Raw genomic sequence first — 21,169 nt, forward strand, 5'->3', positions numbered from 1 at the left:
TGTGTGTGTGTGTGTGTGTGTGTGTGTGTGTGTGTGTGTGTGTGTGTAATGCTGAATCACAGAGAAGCTGCAGAGCCTCTCCCCAAAGGGTCCTTCAGGCTCCAAGCCCCTTATATGGTTTTGCCAAAAAGTGGAGAACTGGATCCTCTTTTCCACACTCTGCCTTTTCCTCACCTTCCCAGGCAGGGAAGCCCTAAAGATCTTGTGGGCGGAGGGTCTACAGCTCTCTCAAATTCAGTGAGCACTCCCTTCTCCTTTCAGAGCAGACCTGCTTCTGTTTCCAAGGATTCTTAGGATTTGTCCCTCAGTGGGATTTCTTACTCTGTTTTCTTTCTAATTCATATTGTTTATCAGTAAGGCTAAGACTTTGGCATGATTATTTTTAGTAAAAGTCATGGACAGGTCACAGGCAATAAACAAACATTCACGGAAGCTGTGACCTATCTGTGACTTTTGCTGCTGCATGGTTTCTCACCACGGTGGTGGCTGGGAGCTGTGGGGTTTCCCCTCTGCCCACAGCAGCTGGAAGCTGCAAGGGGTCCCCCCTCCACCCACAGTGGCTGGGAGCTGCAGGGATATTTCCCAAAGAGAAAACGGGACACCCCAACCACTCACCTGAAGCGTCCCCCTTGCCTCCCACCACCCCGCATGGCTGTCGCCCATCGCTGGAACCCTGAGGAGGGCCCCCTCAGGAGTCTGTCACCTTTCACTGGAACCTTGCAGGGGGCCCCCCTGTTGCTGCTGTCGCCTGTCGCTGGGACCCTGCCAGGACCCCGCTAGCTGCCCGCTCCAGAGTCCCCCAGCCCCTGGGGCTGAAGCAGAGAATGTCAAGGGGGTCTCTGGAAGTCACAGGTCTCTGGAAGTCACAGATTCTGTGACTTCCATGACATCCGTGACATAAATGTAGCCTTATTATGTAGCCTTATTCATCAGCTAGGAACTAAGGCCTTGTCTACACTGGGGTTTTAACATGGGTAGCAACACCAACACAATCCTTCAATGAGGCTACTCGCATGCTTAGAGTTAAGCATACATTTATTTACAGATTTCTACTTATACTAGACATCAACTAAACATCGTCAGAGGCAGTTAAACAGTCTAATTACCATGAGATCCCATTAGAGTGCCACTCTCCAGAGTAATTAGCAGGGCATTAACTTTCCATATAATACCTTCTAACTTTCCCAGATATGTAAGTCCCAGTACATATCTGCTGTATAAGACTATTAACATATGCAAGCAGTGGAAGAGTATTTTCACCACCATCGGGTACAAATTGAATGGACAAGTATTTATGGCTAAACAAATGTTTTAAGAATATTTCAGCAGAGAAAAAATGAAGGAAAGACAGTTTTGCTTTCCCAGGTCTAAATCAGCAGGCGTGGCTCAAGGCGATGGCCCAACCCCTGTATACTATTTCTCACATCTCACCTAATTCTGTGAGCTAGTGTCCCTTATCCTATTTTGGGTACGTGGACATAGGGAAGGGAAAGTGTGCAGGGAGCATTTCACCTCCTTGTGCACACCACATAAGGGTTAGAGACAATCTGTTGCTGCAGTCTGGGGAGTGCAGGGATTGCTTTCTCCCTGGTGAGCAAATTTCCCCTAAAGGAGCAGAAAAGAAGGAGGGCCATTCCCCCTTTGCATCTGCCCACCAAACTGTCTGGCTGCAGAGCGGCATCGTGCAGCTTGCACGTTCCCCGTTGCTGGCAGATGTTCCAGGAGAGATTCGCCCTCCTGGTGTTCCTCTGCAGCACTCAGTTCTGCACTATCCCCCTGCGTGGGGCTGGGGCTCCATGCCACAATCAAGCCCCGTAGCGCGTACGACAAGCTCTCATCCACATCCAAAGAGATGGAAATCTCAGAAGGACGGATACATTCTGCTTTTTTCAGACAAAGCTGCTGTCTGCAATTGGTTGGTCTTTGAATCTTAATGAATTTCCTCTCGACATCATACCTCGTTGCTCTAGTCCGGTCTCATGCTGTCAAGTGCCGAGAAGTCAGCAAACCGGGATACACTACCGTCATTGCTGCCACTCTGTGTCTTACTGATGCACGCATGTAGCTAAGCAAAAGCAAGAGTGTATGTCTTGTATTTTGTCCTCTTCAGAAATATCTGTGTTTCTGAATGACTGGCGATCTTGGGGATAATATGTCCTCTCCTATGCAGCAGTGGGTTTTTTCTGCAATCAGCGTCTCATCCTGCGGTGTCTGTGATCACTGGATCATTATTTTATTGTCATCCCTCTTCCAAAATTGGGTGCTAGATAACCGTTGTCACCCACAAAACAAACAAACCAACAAATACAGTGTAGAGCTGTTGGTCTCTTGCACTTTTCCTTCTTGTCAGAATCAATTCTGCAAGAGAACTTTATTTTTATCTGCTTCATGACTGAGTAGTCGAGGAGACCTGTGGATTATTCATTGGTCAGAAGCTGTGGAGGTATGGTGTAAGACCCCAATTCAGCATGGTAGTGCAATGTACATTTTCCCATTTCTCATGTATGCTTTGACTTCTATGGGACTACTCACATGCTTAAAATTAGGCATGTACCTTGCTGAACTGGGGCCTAAGATAGCATCATTCATGACATCATTGTGGAGAATCTGTAATAGCATCCTTTCCCAAATATGGTGCTATGAGTAACAGGGATCTACCTCACCCCCATACACTAAGTAATGTAATGGTATACAGAAAAGGGCTATAAGCAGCAGATAAAATGCAACTGCATTGGTATTAAACAGTGCTCAGTTTAAAATCCAGGGGTTGGTTTCCCAGCAGTGCTATTGGTGAAATGTTCTGACTTATCTAGACTGCCTACAACAGGGGTGGGCAAACAACGGCCCGCGGGCTGGCACTGGCCTGTCAGGGCTTTGGATCCGGCCTGTGGGATTGTCAACCCCGCTCCCAGAAGTGCCCAGCACCACGTCCCTGCGGCCCGGGGCGGGGGGAAGAGAGGAAGGGCTCCGCGCAATGCCCTCGCCTGCAGGCACCCCCCCCCCCCGCAGCTCCCATTGGCTGGGAACGGAGAACCGCGGCCAATGGGAGCTTCGGAGGAGGTACCCGCAGGTGAGGGCAGCGCATGGAGCCCTCTGCTGCCCCCTCCCCCAGGGGCCGCAGGGACGTGGTGCCGGCCACTTCCGGGAGCAGCGCGGGGCCAGGGAAGGCAGGGAGCCTACCTTAGCCCTGCTGCATGCTGCTGCCACCCCGGAGCTGCTCAAGGTAAGCGGCGCTGGGCCGGAGCCCCCTGCCACACCCTGCACCCCTCCTGCACCCCAGCACCCTACCCTGAGCCCTCTGCCGCACCCTGCACCCCTCCTGCACCCAAACACCCTGCCCTGAGCCCCCTGCCGCACCCCGAACCTCTTCTGCACCCTAACCCCCTGCCCTGAGCCCCTAACCCCTGCCCTGAGCCCCCTGCTGCACCCCACACCCCTCCTACACCCCAACCCCCTGCCCTGAGCCCTCTGCTGCACCCCACACTCCTCCTGCGCCCCAACCCCCTGCTCTGAGCCCCCTCCTGCACTCCGCACCCCCTCCTGCACCCCAACCCCCTGGCCTGAGCCCCCTCCTGCACCCCACACACCTCCATCACCCCAACCCCTTGCCCTGAGCCCCTTCCTGCACCCCACGCCCCCTCCCACACCCCGCACTCCCTCCCACACCTCAAGCCCCTGTCCCAGCCCTACATTCATGGCCCTGCATGCAATTTCCCCACTCAGATGTGGCCCTCGGGCCAAAAAGTTTGCCCACCCCTGGCCTACAAACTTAAAATGACTAAGAGCTTGGTCCTGTGTCATTGGAGTGAATGGGAGCTTTCCCATTGTGTTGAATGGGAGCAGGATTTCACCCCTAAGTGAGCTGCTGGTCTCACTTGGCACAGGAGGACTACCTCAGCATAGAGGCTATAGCAGGATTAGAGGAAAACCAAGATTAGCTTTAAGCCATGTGTGCACATGCACTCATACACGCTCATGTTGTGCTACCTGCACATCATCCTTAGCCAATGATCTGGCCTATTAAACACACAGTATAACCCCACATACACTTACACTGATGTCCCAGAGACCCATTACTGACTTCTTGTTAAATTGGCAAGAAAATTAACAAACAGTAAAACCTAAAGGTAAAGCAATGACAGTGCTTCACAAAACACACTCATTATACCTTGACAAGTGTTGTCTAGTTTTAATTATTTATCAGAATATTGCATAATGAACTAGCAAATGCACTGGAGTACATTTTTATAAGAATAATGAAGTCTTAGTAATGTGCAAACTCATCACAGGCTAACATCTTAAATCTTTGCTGAGACCGTTTTTTTGTGTGTGAATTATAAATGAAATAGATTAGTGAGTTGCTACAGACACATGGAGATTAAAATGAGAAAAGGGTTCCTTCCACCGTTAACAGATGATCTTTAGTTGCTGTCCTGTCACTCCCATGTTAAAATATTTGTTGAAATTTCTGTTGATTAATGGATTTCAAGGGAATTATGACTGTTATAAACTTTATTCACTACTGCATAAGATCATAGTTTATTAAAATACTGGTTGCAGTCCAGCTGGAATGCTTCATAGATGTGGAAGAAACCTAATACAGCACCGTTCAGGAGCAAGGTATTTAAGCAACAGGACACCACAGCTATGCTGTTTTCATTACACACCCTGTAGTTTCATTGCATTTGTAACTTTACTTTTCGCTAAAAACAAATAAATAGAGGGCAGATTTTGCTTGGCCAGTATACAGACATGCAGTGAACAGGGTGGTGTGAACAGGGCCGGCGCAACCCATTAGGCGGCCTAGGCGGTTGCCTAGGGCGCTACAATTTGGGGGGCCGCGACTGCGGCGGTATTTCGGCGGCGGGACCTTCCGCCGCCTCTGTGGGGGGCGGCGTTTTGGGGCGGGACCTTCCGCCGCCTAGGGTGTGAGGAACCTTCCTCTCCTGGGTGTGAGGAACCTTCCTCTCCCTTGATGGTCCATGTAGAACCCAGGAAGAATTGTTATTATTTATATTACTGTAGTGCCTAGAAGCCCAAGCCAAGACTGTGGGCCCCATTGTGCTAGACATCACATGGACACATAGTGAGAGACTTTCCCTGCCCCAAAGAGATTACTGTGCAATCAGACAAGACCATCAAAGGGTGGGAGGGGAAAGAGAAGCATAGGGAGGTGAAACGACTTGCACAAAGTCACACAGCAGGTCAGTGGCCAAGCCAGGAATGGAAGCCAGGTCTTACAATTGCCCGTTGAGTGGTTTATCCAGTACTCAACACTGCTTCTTCAGAATTGCAGGTCATTTGCTCAGGGAAGTGCAGGGTTTGGTCCTGTTCTACTCCTTTGGGATTAATAGTGCATCAAAGAGGGTGGGGAAAGGCAGGACCATAGCCCTGACCCATCTGCATTAGCTTGAAGAGTATAATTGGTAATTAGGAGGAGCAGGCTGCGTCCTCTAAAGGCATTCAGTAATGGGTGTTCTCTCCCTACATCCGGAGAATTTTGGGAGACAGTCCGCAGACTATGGCAATTTGGAAGAAATAAATATATACATTCCCAAATTCTCTCCTCTGAGTTGTACTATGTGGTCAGACTTGGGTGAGACTGCAACTTTTAGTCATGTATCTGACGTTATTTTAGAACATTGCAGATCTCACAGTTTATCACGACTTCAGTTCTTGATTCCCTTTTTAAATGAAACTACGAAGGTTGAAAGTGATGCATTGCCTGATCTAAAATAAAACTTGCCTTTATTACTGAACTGGCTCTATCTCTTTGTATTGTGATGATGCAGTTCACTGATGTAGCGTACTGAAGTCATTTGGTGTTTTTTTTTTATTAACATAAGAATAGCAGCATACAACGATAACCTGAAACTGAAGACACAGTGATTATACCCATAGTCAAATGTAACACATTCTAGTCTAAAAGTGACCAATATTGAACTATGATGAATGGGATGGATTTTGTTCTTGGAGATTGGTCATTTTAGATAATTAAAGGAAGCTGGCTTCTTCCCATGAACACAAAGTCTGGCCTTTGAATTCCACCTGTAATCTGCCAAGAAAGAGGAAGACAATATTCAAACCTATCTCTCGAAAGCCTTCTGTGAACTAAACAAAGCTTTTATTTCTTTTGAGTAATGCTGAAGGTATTGTCCAGGTAGATACCAACACTGGCTCCCTTATAGTCCAGCTTCTCAGAGTTTTTCTGCTTGATGAATCCTATTGGTGGCCCTGATTCAGCATGGTACTTAAGCATGTGCCTAACTTTAAGCACAAGGGTAGTTCCCATGTCTTCCCATTGATTTCAGTTGAACTATTCACATGCTTAAATTTAGGTATGTGCTTCAACATTTTGCCAACAAAGAATACTTCTTATACTAGGAAAAGTTTGTGGATTTTGGAAACCATAGCTATTTGGCAGCAGAAATGGAAACGGAACGAGGTGGAATTGCCCAGCCGTTTGGAAAATAAATTCTCCAATTCTCCATTCAAGGATTAGACACAAATTCAACAATGACTTTATTTTCAGGCATATCCATCTTGTTAACCCAAGCACTATTGTCTTTTATCAGACAGGTGTCTGGAGGCAGTATTTTCTGGGTTAGTTTGCAGCTTTCAGGAGATTCTATCAACTTTGCTATGTCTGTCCAATCAAAACTTTTGTGATGGCAGGTTTTTGGTTTTGTAAGACAGACTTTGCTCCTAAACATAACTAAAGTCTCTGACATTTGATATTCTCAGTCTTTCATCTTTAAAGAGAAGTATTCTCACACTGAAAAAAATAATTATAAGAACTTAGTTTTTACTTTCACTGTTTTGTTCAACAATTCATATTCTTCATCACAAATACTGGTGATTCTGAAGGCAGACTTTTAAAAATCTGTATCCATTATTATCCCAGTGGTTTACCAAAAGGCATTCTATCACCCATTCCTCGTAAGTATTTCAGATAAACAGAGTTTAAGTAGAGCACTAGTTTATCTGGTTTCTTTCTAGAGTATTTGATTCAAAGAATGTAGAGTTAGGCAGTTAACATTCTTGCACACATAGGATGATATCTTCATCCTAAACTCAGTGTATTGCAGCTGCTGTACAAGGATATTTTAATACAGCGGTGTTTAAATGTGAAATGATTATTTAAATAATATAGAAAAAGAATAAACTCCTGTTTACTGCTGAATTTATTAACTATTGTGAAATCTTTCAGTGTATATTACAATACCTTTGTATGCTTCTTCTTTACACAGAAATTAACTGGCAATAATTCTGTAAACTTAGCCATTACTTGATGTAAAGGAGTACAAAATTTAAAATCAAAGGTTGAGTCTTTAGTCAATATCCAGGCTTGTCAGTGTGGCAATATTTTGTCTTTGTCTTTCTCATTCAAAGTGGATGACAGCTTGTTGGAAGTGGTAATTTGTCTCTGTGTACTGAAGAACAATGGCTTATTTCAGAGCTGCTGAAAGCAGTGTTTACCTTTTTGTTTTTAGAAAGGATTTATGTAACTTGTTCAGTTACTCTTACTGTAATATTTCTTGATTTGGGAACAGATCTTGCAGTCCTTCATAGGCAAGATTTCTTCAAGTGGGAGTTTTACCTGTGCCTGGGTTGAAGGCTCAACTATCTGAGTTGCTCAGTTGTTGGTCTAGGTTGGGATTTCCAAAGAGCTTAAAAGAATTAGACATCCAAATTGATTGAAATGTAATGGGATTTGAACACTTAACTCCCTTAGGTTATTCTGAAAATCCCAGTTGTATATTTTGACATTTAGGCATACAAATGTGCATTACTAAAGTACGTCTGCTTAATAATCTTACCATTTTTGAAAGAAAGAAATTAGCTTAATGGCAAAAAACCTTAAAAAACAACAACAACAAAAAATCTACAATACTCTGAGTTCAAACGTTATTTTAGAAATAGAAGATCCAGTTTAGTAACCATACGACATTTCTCTGTCACTCCAATGCACTAATGGAAATTCTGAGTGTAAATTATTTTACTGTTAGGCTCCAAAGACTGTTCTAATGGGAAAAAAATCTGACAAACCCAAACAATGATTTAGTTCTTGTTTTACAAGTCGGTTACTAAAGAATATGACCTGAACTACATTGCATCTTGTGAGGTAACAGCTGGTCTATCATTGTCCTTGGAAAAAAGTAACAGTTGCTAATATTTCAAGAAACAAAGATGGTCTTTGAATCTACTGGAACAGCTGTAAGAGACTGACACACCATGCACTGTCAGCTGCTAAATTCATATATTCAGACTGACCGAAACAGAATACTTTAACCCTTTGGCACCACCAGATTACTACTTTCTTTCTTTAAAATTTAGTTTAAATTTTAAATTTAATTTTCAAATTGCTTTTTGCTTTCTCCTCCCAGAAAAAATATTTTTTTTAAATTTCCATACAATTTAGAACAATTTGACTTTTCTATTTATCCAACCCATATTAACACTTGTTTCCCAACCAGCTATTGTACAGTTGAAGTTTGTATTAGGTATGTATTACCTGATTTTCTGCGTGGTGTACAAAACTGGACAAACACAATGTTTTAGACTGGATGAAATATCAGGGTGAAAATGTCAAACACAATGTTAGAGCCCTTAGCATCTGCCTTTTCTTTCTTTCCTCCCAACAGTGTAATAGAAGCTCAAAATACTTAGCTTATCCAAGTAGACTTAGAGGTGGCTTGATCACAGTCTAGAAGTACTGATGCAAGGAGAGAATATCTGATACCAAAGGTCTCTTTAATCTAGACAAAGGCATAAGGGATCCAGTGGCTAGCAGCACATGCAAGTTGGAAAAAGGTGATTTTTTTTTAGCAATGTCAGCAAATTAACCCTTGGAACAATGTAACCAAGGATGTGGCAGATTTTCCCATCTCTTGAAGTCTTCAAATCAGGGTTCCACTGTTGCCAGCTCTTACAATCTTATCACGAATCTTGCCATGTTTGGTGTTTTCCCAACTCCTGGAGTCAGGTGATTACATGAAAATCTCTGCTTTCATTTATTAAAAGTAAATTTCTAACTCTCGTGCTTGTATGGAAACACTTGAAAACATGAATTGAGTGCACCCTCAAGGCTCAAAAAGCAGAGGCAAACAAAAAGGGTTTAAAATTTACTATTTTGAAACATCTTAGGCCCCAAAAATCACAATATTGGCTTAGAAATCATGACTTAAGATTTTTGAATTCTTGGGGTTGACAATACAGGATGTCTATAAACTATGTGCTCTAGTGCAGCTACAAGTTACTGAGCTTGATGCAGGAGTTATTTGGAGAAAATCTGTGGCCTCTGTTATGCAGGAGTACTAGGAGGTCATCATGCTCCCTTCCCTTAAAATCAGTTAATCTATCTACTCCTATTACCTTCTGAACAGCAAAGTCATCCCTGTTACTAAGGAGAAGTGTGTAAAGCCCCGCAATATTGCTGTTTATTTGGCTAGAGGGCTTATGGTTGACTGAGTGATGTGAGGTACATACAGAACACTGATCATTCTTACATATAGGAGATGTATAAGCTACCTCATTGTAGTTGAATACAATACTGCCCCAAGTCTAATTTTGCTCTCTCTCTTCCCCTCCTCCCCCATTATTATTTCAACTCAAGAGTCTCCTTGTAATTCTTCTACTGGTGTGAAGGGTTTTCTCCTAGTACGATGGTGAGTGTCCTTCCCTCTAAACAAATGGGACCCCATGATCTGCACAGGGGCAAAGGGAAACTATGGTGAGTCCCCTTGACTCTGTATCATAGCTTCCCACAGACCCTGGGTAGCAGAGTTGCGGCATGAGCCTTGCTGGGTCAGGGGTTCTCCCAGCTGAGGTCATCTATGGGACCCTCACTAATAACAATTGCAATATAACAGTGGGTCAAGTCATTACAGATTCTGTTTGCTGTAACATGCTCTAACTTACCCTGTACCTTTGGGTGCTGGGTGGGGGCCCCTGCTCCTGCTCTCTCTGCCTGCAGGGCTGAGAGCACTACAAGGGGCATATGCTGTGGAATCAGATCCCCCAAGTCTGGATCTGCAATCTCAGGTTCCTATGAGCACTCCGAAGTAGAGGGAAGCGTGGGGCTTTAAACACTGCATGGCTTGGTAGTTTAGTTTTTATTTATGTCCTTACAAGTGATCTGCAAAGACATTCGTATGCACTGGAAGGCCCTCTGAACCCATCTGGGCCCTCGGCAGTAATGTGTCGTTTTAATTGACCTCTTCTCTTCAATATTCTTAACATTATACCTTATATGTAAAGGTAAAGCAAAGAGCAGAAAGTCTCAGAGAACCCCTGGCTATAGAGCAGCGAGGGTGGGGAGCAATAGGCCTGATCCCCATAGGCCGACCTTCCCCAGAGTGGCCCTACAGTGGTTATGACATTGCCAACACTATGCATAGATGGGAATCTTATCTGAGATTCTGTGGTTGGGGAACAGGCTGATTTTTCATGGTGCTATTTCCTCCTCCTCCACCCCTTTATTTCTACATTAGAAGTGTTGTTTCAGTATTCAGCCGCTAATGCTTAGGGACAGAGCTTTTTATAAAAGAGAAAAATCCCTTTGCAGATCACCTTAAACTTTTCGGATTGTGTTCCGTGTTATGTTTTTAAGCCATGATCCTGCACTGTTCAAGTCAATGGGAGTTTTGCCTTTGACTTCAGTGGTTGTGGGATCAGGTCCTTATAATGTTAATGTACTTATTACTGATTATTATTATTTTATTATTTATTAATTTGTATTATCATACAGCGCCTATGAGGCTCAGTCATGGACCAGCTCCCCATTGTGCTAGGTGCTGTACCAACACAAAACAGAAAGACCGTCCCTGCCCCCAAAGAGCTTACAATCTGTGCTATTATCATCAGCTTGGGAAATATAACTCAAATCAGGCCACCAGAGGATCTAAGAGTGCTTTGCTACTGTTAAGGTATACCCTACACATGAGGCAGGTGTAATTATCCTCATTTTTACAGATGTGAAAACTGGGCATAGAGAGATTGTCCAAAGTCACACAGGAAACTTGTGACAAAGTCAGTACAGAATCCAAAGATCTGATTCTCATTTATACTAAACCCACTTTATACCACTCTGGTAGGGCCAGATCTCCTGACTTACAGCCCTGTTCCTTTAATAACTGCTGCATTTAAGCACAAGACCCACCTTGCTCTCTTTGGATCTAACTTCACCTCAAATTTCCACTGTCTTGCTTTTCATGTTTTGCAAAAATCAGCAAGCTGAGGATTGAGAAGACTTCAAAAGAAACAAAATTAAAACAGCATTCTGCTTGTTTCATACACTTTCTGGATTTATTTTCTTCTCTGATTCCTTCTTAATAACAGTATCCAGAAAACATCATGATATTTACATTTTTGTGTTCATCATCTTTTTCCTCTTGCATTGTCCTCACCAGAAAGCCTCTGGTCCAACACTTTTCCTCAGACAGACATGTGCATGCTCCACTGAGATCAGTGGGAGCTGTATTTGCACATGGTCTGAGGTCAGAATTTGGCCTTTTGACATCTTAATAATTCCCACAACAGCCAACAGATTTTGGTTCCCCTATTCTAATACTGTAATGTCATTGTGGTCTTAATTCATGATCACAGTTTCATCAGCACAGTGAATCTGTTCCTTTTATAACTGCTGCATTTAAACTTTTTTGGTACAACATTCAGTGCAGCACATTGAATTTTTCTTTTTCCAGAAGCTAGATTTAAAATAATCAGGGCATAGTTTGTCTTTGGTCCAGCTTTACTTGGTATTCCTTAGTGGTATGGCTTGTCCTATCTTTCTCTCCTGCTTGTTAATTTCTGTAATTCAATAGATAAGTACTTTTTAAACAAGAATTTGAAAATATTGCTCTATTACGGTTATATTATTTGAACACAGAACTTGATTCAGTGAAGTGCTCAGAGGAGGTTCTCAGCATCTTTGCAGGATCCGGCTTTTACAGTCAAAACTGGACCCAGTGAATTCAATGCGCGTTTGGCCACTAACTTCAATACCAGGACTTTGGTCCTAAAATGGAGGTTAAATAAAACTATTCAGTGGGCGAAGCAATACATTGTGGCATCTGGGCTTTAATCTTTCTCCTCTACAAACTCTCTCTGCATGCTAATGCTGACATGCTATTATTCTAGGGAAGTAGACTTCATTATGTCCGACTCCTTATATACAATACCTGACTGTATTTCTTAAAGATTATAATGTGTTCAATGGAGCAATTAAGGTTTTCTTGACCATGCTAGGCCATATCAAAAAACTACCTGGTTGTACTACCTTCTGACATATTTTGGTGTTAAGTAAATTTGCATTTATTATAAAAAATACATCTAAATTGTTTGGCTTACCTTGGCATCCTCCTTGTGCCTTATATTTTAAATTCAAATGTACTAAACCTTAGAGGAGCCCATAGTTATTAGTACAAGACCTATGTGCTAACTTCTGAGAGCTTTCATTTAGTGTGCTCTTTGGTTTTGGAACTCCCTTCCTGTTATGGTTAGCCAAATCCAGCCCTTTAAATCTGGGGTTTATTTGAATTTGTTTAATGTGGCTTGGTCTTAATTACCTGGTCTGTATAGCATTGTGTCACAAAATTTAGATTTCTTTTGCGGCAACTTCCTATGAAAACAATTGCCTTCTGAATACAAATATGGTGAGCGTGAACGGTTTATATTTAGAAGACTAGTTTCATTTTCAAATGATGCTTTCATGGAAAACAAGGTTTAATTGTGTGGGAACAATGGAGATTCTGCAAACAGCTCTAATAGGTACTGCTTCTTTTTTCTCTCCAATAGTTTTATAAATTGGATTAGCTAGAACACAAGAGATACAGTGAGAAAAAGAAAAAACAAAGCCATATTATTCTCAGAATCCATAACTGTTTTCTTAATGGTTCAAATTATGAACAATTCATCCAAAGTTTACGTAGAGCTTATTTCTAGCACACAACCTCACACTTCTTATTTATCAGTCTGATTTGTTTTGCTGCTCTTTCTGGTGCCGTAGTGACACCCTCTGGCAATGGCAAGATAGCAGAACTCTTTTACAGCGGATCAGTGATGTAACTATAAGGGTACTGTGGCATATCCAGTGATTCCTACACACTCAAGTTTGCTTTGTCTAGTGATTAAAGATCATATATACCTTTGTATATGAATGTAACCTGCCCGATCTTACAAGTTAAACTGCTGTGAGATAAACCGTGCAGTTAGCTGGGTTAGTTGATGAGTGAATTTAGTGCTCATGGAAGTGAGGGGCAGATAGCCTTACTTTGAATCAAGCACGATAGGAGCAGGCATTGTGCAGAGCAAACATGTAAACATATATAGTCAAACCTGATCTAAAACACCCCCTGCCATTCTAGTAATAAGCCTCTGAGCAAAGTCTTACAGTTGTGCCAACTATGGTAGGTTTTGTGATACGCACCAATAAGGACTAGAATGAGAACTATCAAACTCATGTTGCTTGTGAACTAAATCATCTTTTTGACTCATGTTTTCAAAGGTGAAAAGCCTGGTATATTAACTGCCTGTGCCAGTTACTCTCATGCTGCCAGTTTATACTGTAGCTGCGTAATGCTTTTGCCTCCAGTGTTTTGCATGATCATGTATGGCTCACATAACTCAGACATTTATGGAGATGCAGGTTTTTCAAGAGATACGGGAAGATTGAGAAATTGTTGTCAGTTGGAGTAAAATTTTCAAAAGCACCTTGGTGACTTAGGAGCCTAAGTCCCATTTTCAGAAGCGACTTTGGCAGCCTCTGTCTTATTGAGAGTCCATGGGAATTTTGGCTCCTAAGTGTCTGAGTTGCTTTTTAAAATGGGACTGAGGCAGGTTTGAAAATGTTACACACTATCCCTTTGTCATCTCTATAGTTAGTTATAAAACTTTTCCCACAAGATTTTTGAGTAGTGATTCAAATCTTTGTACAGTCTGCACATAGGCCGTGTATGTGACTGGTCAGACTGTCCTTGCCACTGTGAAATTCCCACGCCTGGTGGAAAATAGCTGTGGCAGATCAGAGAAAGGGATGATATTTATTTTCTGCAGTGATGAAGAAGAACCAGAGCACAATTTTATACAGACCAGGCTGTAGTTTAGACTGTTAGCAAAACTTTTGCATATCAATTAGGGCCGTGGTTCTCAACCCGTACCATACCAGGACCTACTTCTCTATCCCCTGAGAGCTCTCTCCTATCTAGTTAGAATCTGGCTCAGAGGGACCCTGAACCATTTCACAATATATGAAGGGTGGTCAAGACTTCAAGGCTGAGAACCCTTCAATTATGGAACTGGGGATTTTGAGCCTATTGTTTGTAGGAGAGTGCAGGTTTAACTCAGATCATGAGAGCAGCCATCATGGTACCTGCCACCTGGGGTCACTGTGTTCAAGGTTATTAAAGGATGCATAACAAAGAAAATATAATCAGCAAATAACCCTGAGGCTAACATTTTGATTGCCAGCGATGCACACATTATTTGAAATAGAAGACTGTATAAAATGTAACTTACTTTGGAAGAAATAGAAAATCTGTATTTTAATGTATAAAAACACATTTGCATTAACACAAGGTTATTTTAGAATAAACTAACACAGGGAAAGCACTGGATCTCTCGAACTTTCCCATAATACACATTTTCTAAGCTCTGTGCTCATTTGTGTTTAACACAACAGAGTATGAACAATTTGAAAGACCCACTATCTCTCATGTAATTCAATATGTATTTTGAGGGTGAAAAATGTATCCTGGCTTGATTCTGATCTTGAACTGGTTTCATATACTAATATTGCTACATTGACAACAGTGGAGTTATTGTTGATTTACATTGGTATAGGTGAGATCAGAATCAGACCCAATATATATTTTTTAATTGTATCTACTTTATAACATCTCTTAAATCTACTCTGTATTAAAATCTGTGTCTTAGCTAAAACTACAATACAGTAAGCCTACATCCTCAGGCACATGAAGACCATGCACTTTAGTTTTCAAGTTGACTGGCCTAGAGTAACAAAACAGATATTTAAAGTAAAAAGCCTCATTATGGTGTGTGTGTATATGTGTAAGTGAAATTGCTTCAATAGAGTTGATCGCATGTCGGAGAGAGGACAGGGCTGATGTGCTCAGGAGAGCATTCTGCCCCAGCTAATGACATGCAAAATACACCCCCCACCCCGCATGAAGCAGTGTCAGCAGCTTGTGTGTTTGTAAGGAGCACAATATCTCTAGTGCTCTCTCTGGGGTATTACAACTCTGCACCGCTTATGGCATAGTATAATTGTCACATTATAGCCTGAAATGTCTTAGATGTAGCTTTCATAGCCTTAAAGCTAAGGTGGTTGCACACTGAAACCCTAATTCAGATTTTTTTTCTATTCACAGGCAGTGATTCATGTATAAAGACCTTATAGTTGACCAAAGGAGTATATTCCTTGCAACCTTTTTGCTGTAGTTGGCCACAGGGTGGCCTCCGTAATATATGTCTATTTCTTTCTTGTCTAAACATTCTTTAAACTTGCTACACAGCTGCATTATACGTGATATTCCATTAAATCCAGGATGTTTTTTAATACTGAAAATTGGCATCTGAGTATTAGGACACTCTCTGACACTGATAATTAGAGTATATGCATGATCTATCTTTCATCTCGCTGTTGGTATATCTTTTCACTGAACTACACTCAGAAGTACTCCAATTATAGGAATAAATGAAAGAGAAAAGTACACTGAAATTAATATTCAGGTGCTTCACAATACTTGCTCTATGGCTGTATAAACTGAAAAGAGATACAAATCAAGGAATGCACAATTACCAATTCAGTAGTATACTGTAGAGTCCCAAATGAACTCTGCATAATCCATCAGCACCTCGAACTAAAATTGGTGTCCACCATCCTTTGTGTTTGAACTAGACTGTATGTGCTTTAAAACAGACATACAGACCAGGTTCTCTTCTCTGTTGCACCAGTGTTATACTGGTCTAACATCTTTGATTTCATTGGAGTTCCTCATGATTTACACCAGTGTAAATGAGACCAGAAGCAGGTTCTGTCTAGGTTCTTAAATTACATTCATCACTGGTGCATCTGAATGCTTTGCACACAGTTGGTGCTGAATAAAGAATGTAAATTAAAATGTTAGTTATGACAGAAATGGCTCATGGGGTTAGAAAGACATCATGGATAAGTTTAATAGTGCAAATATTACTCTTATTTTTTAACTTCCTTCACTCCCTCCCTGCCACCATACAAATTATTGAGCTAAAAATATGGCAGAGGTGCCTTTTTTTTTACATGTAAGAAAATGTCTGGACTGTGGAGCAGTTGAGAAAACTGAGCTCTTTTCGGCAAGAATATTTCACCTTTAGTTGCTGCTCAGTGCTTAGGGCCTCATCCAAAGTCTAGTGAGTTCAATGGTATTACTTGCAGTCATAAGCACTACAAGGTTCAGGTCCTCAGACACCCCAATGATAGGTATGTTAGAGAAAGCATAGATTTGATGGGTAGGTTTTGTTGTAGCTGAATGTGCACTGAAGTTGTACTGCTCATCACAATTGGACAGTCTCCTTTCCCCCACTATTGTCTGGGTTCTTTTAAACAATGTTGATCAGTCTCTAAAAGAACATAGTCTTGCCATCAGTTAACTGTGATACTAGAAGACCAGAGAGCAGATATGGACAGAAGTAAAGGGTGTTGTTGAGCTAACTCAATATGAGTGGTTCATTGATAACACCTGCCTGGTTTTAGACTCAGTAGTAGAAGAGGAAACAGCTGTGTGAATTGTAGGATGACTAGAGACACAGCACTGGAGAGTAACAAAATGTCTATGACAGTGACTTGGTAACTGCAAGGTAGATAGTAGAGGGTTTAGTAAAGTACTTGTATAATAATAATTAATACTTAGCTCTTACGTAGTGCTTTTCAAAAGTAAGATCTCTTGACTCTTTAAAAAGGAGGGTATTTATCTTTTGTTCAACCAGTTTCAGATATTGTATGGCATTGGTGATGACTGATAGGATAAAATTACAAACCAAAGCCCCAATCCTACAGTTGGATCAATGTAAAGTTGCATGTGGGTGAAACTCAGCTGACTCCATTGGGGCTTTGCGTGGGTGTGAGCATCCATCCAATTCCATGGACTGCAGAATTGGTGCCAAATGGATAAAGAGGCTGTGAACCATAAAACAAAATTAGAAAAATATTGGTAGAAGAGAATTTAATGATGCTCTCTTGTGATAGCTGTTTTTGTAAAACAAACCGAATGAACAGAACAATGATTAGATTTCTCATTAGTCAGCCACAATTCTAAGTTGGCCACATTTCACATTTACTGAAAAACTTACATAGAATAGTGCATATGTGTAATGTGATCAAGTTAATGTTGCTGTTGGAATCTTTACTTTTGCATTTCCTGACTTTTTACGATTTCATCTGGGCAAAGTTAATCTTGCATCGGCACAAAGTTTTTTGTGTTTAATTTTCTAAATTTTAGCCCTGGTAGATTGTAGGATACTGGACTGTAAAATCAATCTATAATTATATATAGAAAAGCTAGGGGTTTCTAAAATGTAACTAGTTCTAGAAAGTAGTTTCTCTCTCTGAGTTGGACTCCTGCTAGTAAGAGGGCCTGGCTTTGCAATCAAAAGGGTATGAAAATCAGACCAATTTTTCCCCCAAAGCTGTTTAGAACACATCTAAAGAAGTGTTTTGTAAGTCTGTGGCATATGCACATTATACAATATCGATGTGGTATAAGGGCCTGATCCTCATCTGATGTAATCAGTGCTGCTACACCAATTTACACAAGCCGAGAGTCTGATTGGCATAAGCTGCATAATAGTTTTGCAGCTTTGCAACTTGTGAGTAATGTGCCCATCCCAACTTATGTTGATAAAACCTTTTTACCACCCATGCCACTTATTCACTTTCTCTTTCTCTACTTTATGTGAGTATGTGTGTTTACCCTTATACCACAACTCACTATACTATATATTTGTGTGTGGGGAATACACACAGACACATGCACATGTCTGCACAATCATATACAAGTTCTTTTTGAGTTGGGATGAATTCAAATACCTGAACTCCTTACAGTCTGATAATGTACAAGTCTGAAGCCTCAAATCTGAGTCAATCCTTAGGGCTTTGGTTCCAGGCCAGATTCTGGAAAAAGATGCAGGCAAAATCTCTTGAGAAAAGTCATTCTAGCAATATTTTTGCCCAAGATGGTGAGAATTTTATGAGAACTGCTGATCTCATGAATTTTTTTCCATTGAGGTAAAAATCTTAGGAAAATAACTGTGATCCCACTGAGATATTGCTGTTCTCTAACTGTTGGTAGCTGTTCATTAAAAAAAAAAAAAATACAACCACAGTATGTTGCCATTTCTGTAGCTTTTTCCATCAGTGGATCTCAAAGCACTGGGGGAAGTAAGTAGATGAGGAAATTGAGGCAAAGAGAGGGGAAGTTACTCACAAAGCATTTTTTCTTAAACCAATAAGCATAGAAGAACTTTAATCATGGAACATTCTAATTTTCAAAGACTCTGATTAGTATAACAGCAACACACACAAAAACTGGCGGTGAATATGTTTCTAGGGATTTTGCAAATGGCTGGTTTATACATTTTCTTTAGCGGCCTACACAGTTGGTGATAATTCAGAATTTAACTGAGCCAAGCATCAAGAATATTGTGACCACATTTAGGGATGGGTGAAATATTTTGATTACAAGAATTCCATCCCTCAACCAATGCCCGTACCTTTGTCTGCCCCTCAAACTGGTCAAAGAAGGAGATAAGAGGAGTACCCCACCTTTACTTCCTATCCCTCCTGCCAGTCCCTCCATCAGTTGGGTGTTAATCATCTCTTGCCACCTACCCTGCCTCATAATCTTCTCCCTTCCACATATATCTTGTCGCAGAGCCCACTCCTTTAGCAAGCATTCTATTAGTTCATGATAGTAGCTTAACTTCGCTATTACTTGATCTTGGTCATGCAAGACACCTTGTGGCATGTGATCCTAGGGCATTCTAGATTTGAATTAAGCAGCATCAGGCACTAGCCAAGAAGGTTCTGGGCCTTGCCCCAATTGTGTTAGTTTCTGGAAAGAGGAAAAGTAGAGTGGAGAAAATCAGGAGATTTGCTGCTGAAAAGGCAAAGATGGTGGCAGCAGTTAGGCCTTGGATCTTCCTTCTTACTGTCCAGAGGTAGCAGAAAGGCCCTATCTTCCATCATTGCCTCAAGCATCTTTTCCTACCTATATGGCACACTGGTTGGTGTACGGCAATGTCTTTGTCTAAGTTTGGAATGTGCCAAATGCAGTGAGGGTGCTACTGCAGTTTAAATAATAACTAATAATAGATGAAGGTGAATAGTTGAAGGGCTAGAGAAGGACATCCAGGGAATGATGAGAAAGGCAGTCTGAAGTCACATCTGTAATAATAGAATTCTTACAATAATCGTAGACAGTATGTTCCCAGTATGAACCATGACACACAGTGTTACCCGAGCATGTGCTAAGGGACTGGAATTACACATTTCCTGAGATGCTGCAATCCAGTTTAATACATCTAGTTGGATGGGCCCCACAACTCTGATTTTTAGACATGAAGGTTTTCTAGAGAGTGTTAGGAACATTGCTAAAACAGACAATACTACAGAGCTTTCATAAGTGCTTTTGTGACTTCAGAGACATAGGAGCTGGATTATGAAAGCTGCCAGTGCAAAATGGAAGGTTGTTTTTGAAGAATGATATGTCTCCTGCCTGACCCCTTTACCTAACATGCAAGCCAGGAGAAAAACAGTGATGCCAATCTAATAGGCATGCTCAGCAGAGAATATCCAAGTTTCTGTTTTATATCAAGTGATGCTAAAGGTTGTTTATAAAGGCAAGGCATTATTGTTTTGAATCGTTGGCACCGCCTCACATCTTTTAAAGTTGAGAGAAGCAAGTCTGACGAGGTTTCCAGCTCCTTGGTCTCAGTTACAAGAGTGGGCTGTTGGAGATCATTTGTGCCTTCTTTGACAATGATCTTGCACTTGCTGCATTCCTCTTTGCCTTGTTAGGAAACATTTATTTTCTTGTCTTTAAATTACTCAGCCTGGCATTTGGATATAATCCAGAATAGTAGACTGAACTGGTAGAATGTTAAATGCAGTAGGACCTCACTTAATCTAAATGTTGCTAATCTCCACACTGTTGTTTTTCCAAGGAAAAGTCACTCATCCCACTTGTCAGCAAAGATGCAATACGGTAGCAGTGTAGAGTAGCGAGTTCAAGATGTGCATATTTCAAAATTTAGGACTTGTCCACGTCGGAAGTTAGTGTGAAATAAGCTAGTGTGGAATTTAAAGTGCGATAGCTATTCCGCACAACTTCCCGTGTGGGTACTCTTATTCTGTATTAGAAGTTCCTTTGTGCAGTTTAGCTTAGTCTGCTAAGTAACTGAATGATCTTATTCTTGTAACCCTTGTCCTTCCCTTCTCCATTCCTCGTATTGCTTGTTACTTTCCCTTGTCCTGTTTATATTGTAAACTCTTTGGGCCAGGGAGCATGTTATGCCTTTCTATTTGTTGTCTAAAGTGCCTAGCACATTTTTTTGGTGCTGTATAATTAATAAATACTAATTATTACTAGTAGTGAGGTTTCCTATTACTAAGACTTCATTACTTTTGCAAAATATTGTACAGATATTCAGTAATATGCAGAGAAATATGATGACATCAATCTACAGCTGTCAAGGAACATGAACAAAGTGCATTTTATGATGCAGTATGCTTGCTTTTTATTGTTTATTCACTTACCAGCTGATTCATAAAAAATCAGTCATTCACAAGGATTCACCCATTCATTAGTTCATATTAGCAAAGTTATATCATCAATAGATTTTCTGTATATGAATTTCAGATTGTGTAGCTCATTTTAGATGTTCAAGCAGATTTTACTTTTAACCTACTTTCACACACAAGTGTTTTCAAGTATTTCTCTACTTCTCAGAGGAAAGTGTTGAGAAATTATTTTAACAATGGTTTTTCCTAATAACAAAATCAGATTGAATTCTGCTTGTGCTGCTCCATCTGTCTGAAAATGCCTCTCCTATCCAGCTACTGAGTCACCTAAAAACTTCCCTCTTTGCATTAAACAACTAACTGGAAACCATA

The 21,169-nt window shown here is 41.2% G+C and overlaps 1 protein-coding gene across 1 annotated transcript in view; it reads left to right on the forward strand.

The window, feature by feature from the left end:
• The window catches only part of PRKAR1B (protein kinase cAMP-dependent type I regulatory subunit beta), a 124,790-nt gene that overhangs the window by 23,025 nt on the left and 80,596 nt on the right, over positions 1–21,169 (forward strand). The window lies entirely within an intron of this gene.

Source organism: Terrapene carolina, unplaced genomic scaffold (assembly GCF_002925995.2).
Source record: "Terrapene carolina triunguis isolate 2854851 unplaced genomic scaffold, T_m_triunguis-2.0 Scaffold93, whole genome shotgun sequence".
NCBI classification, from domain to species: domain Eukaryota; kingdom Metazoa; phylum Chordata; order Testudines; family Emydidae; genus Terrapene; species Terrapene triunguis.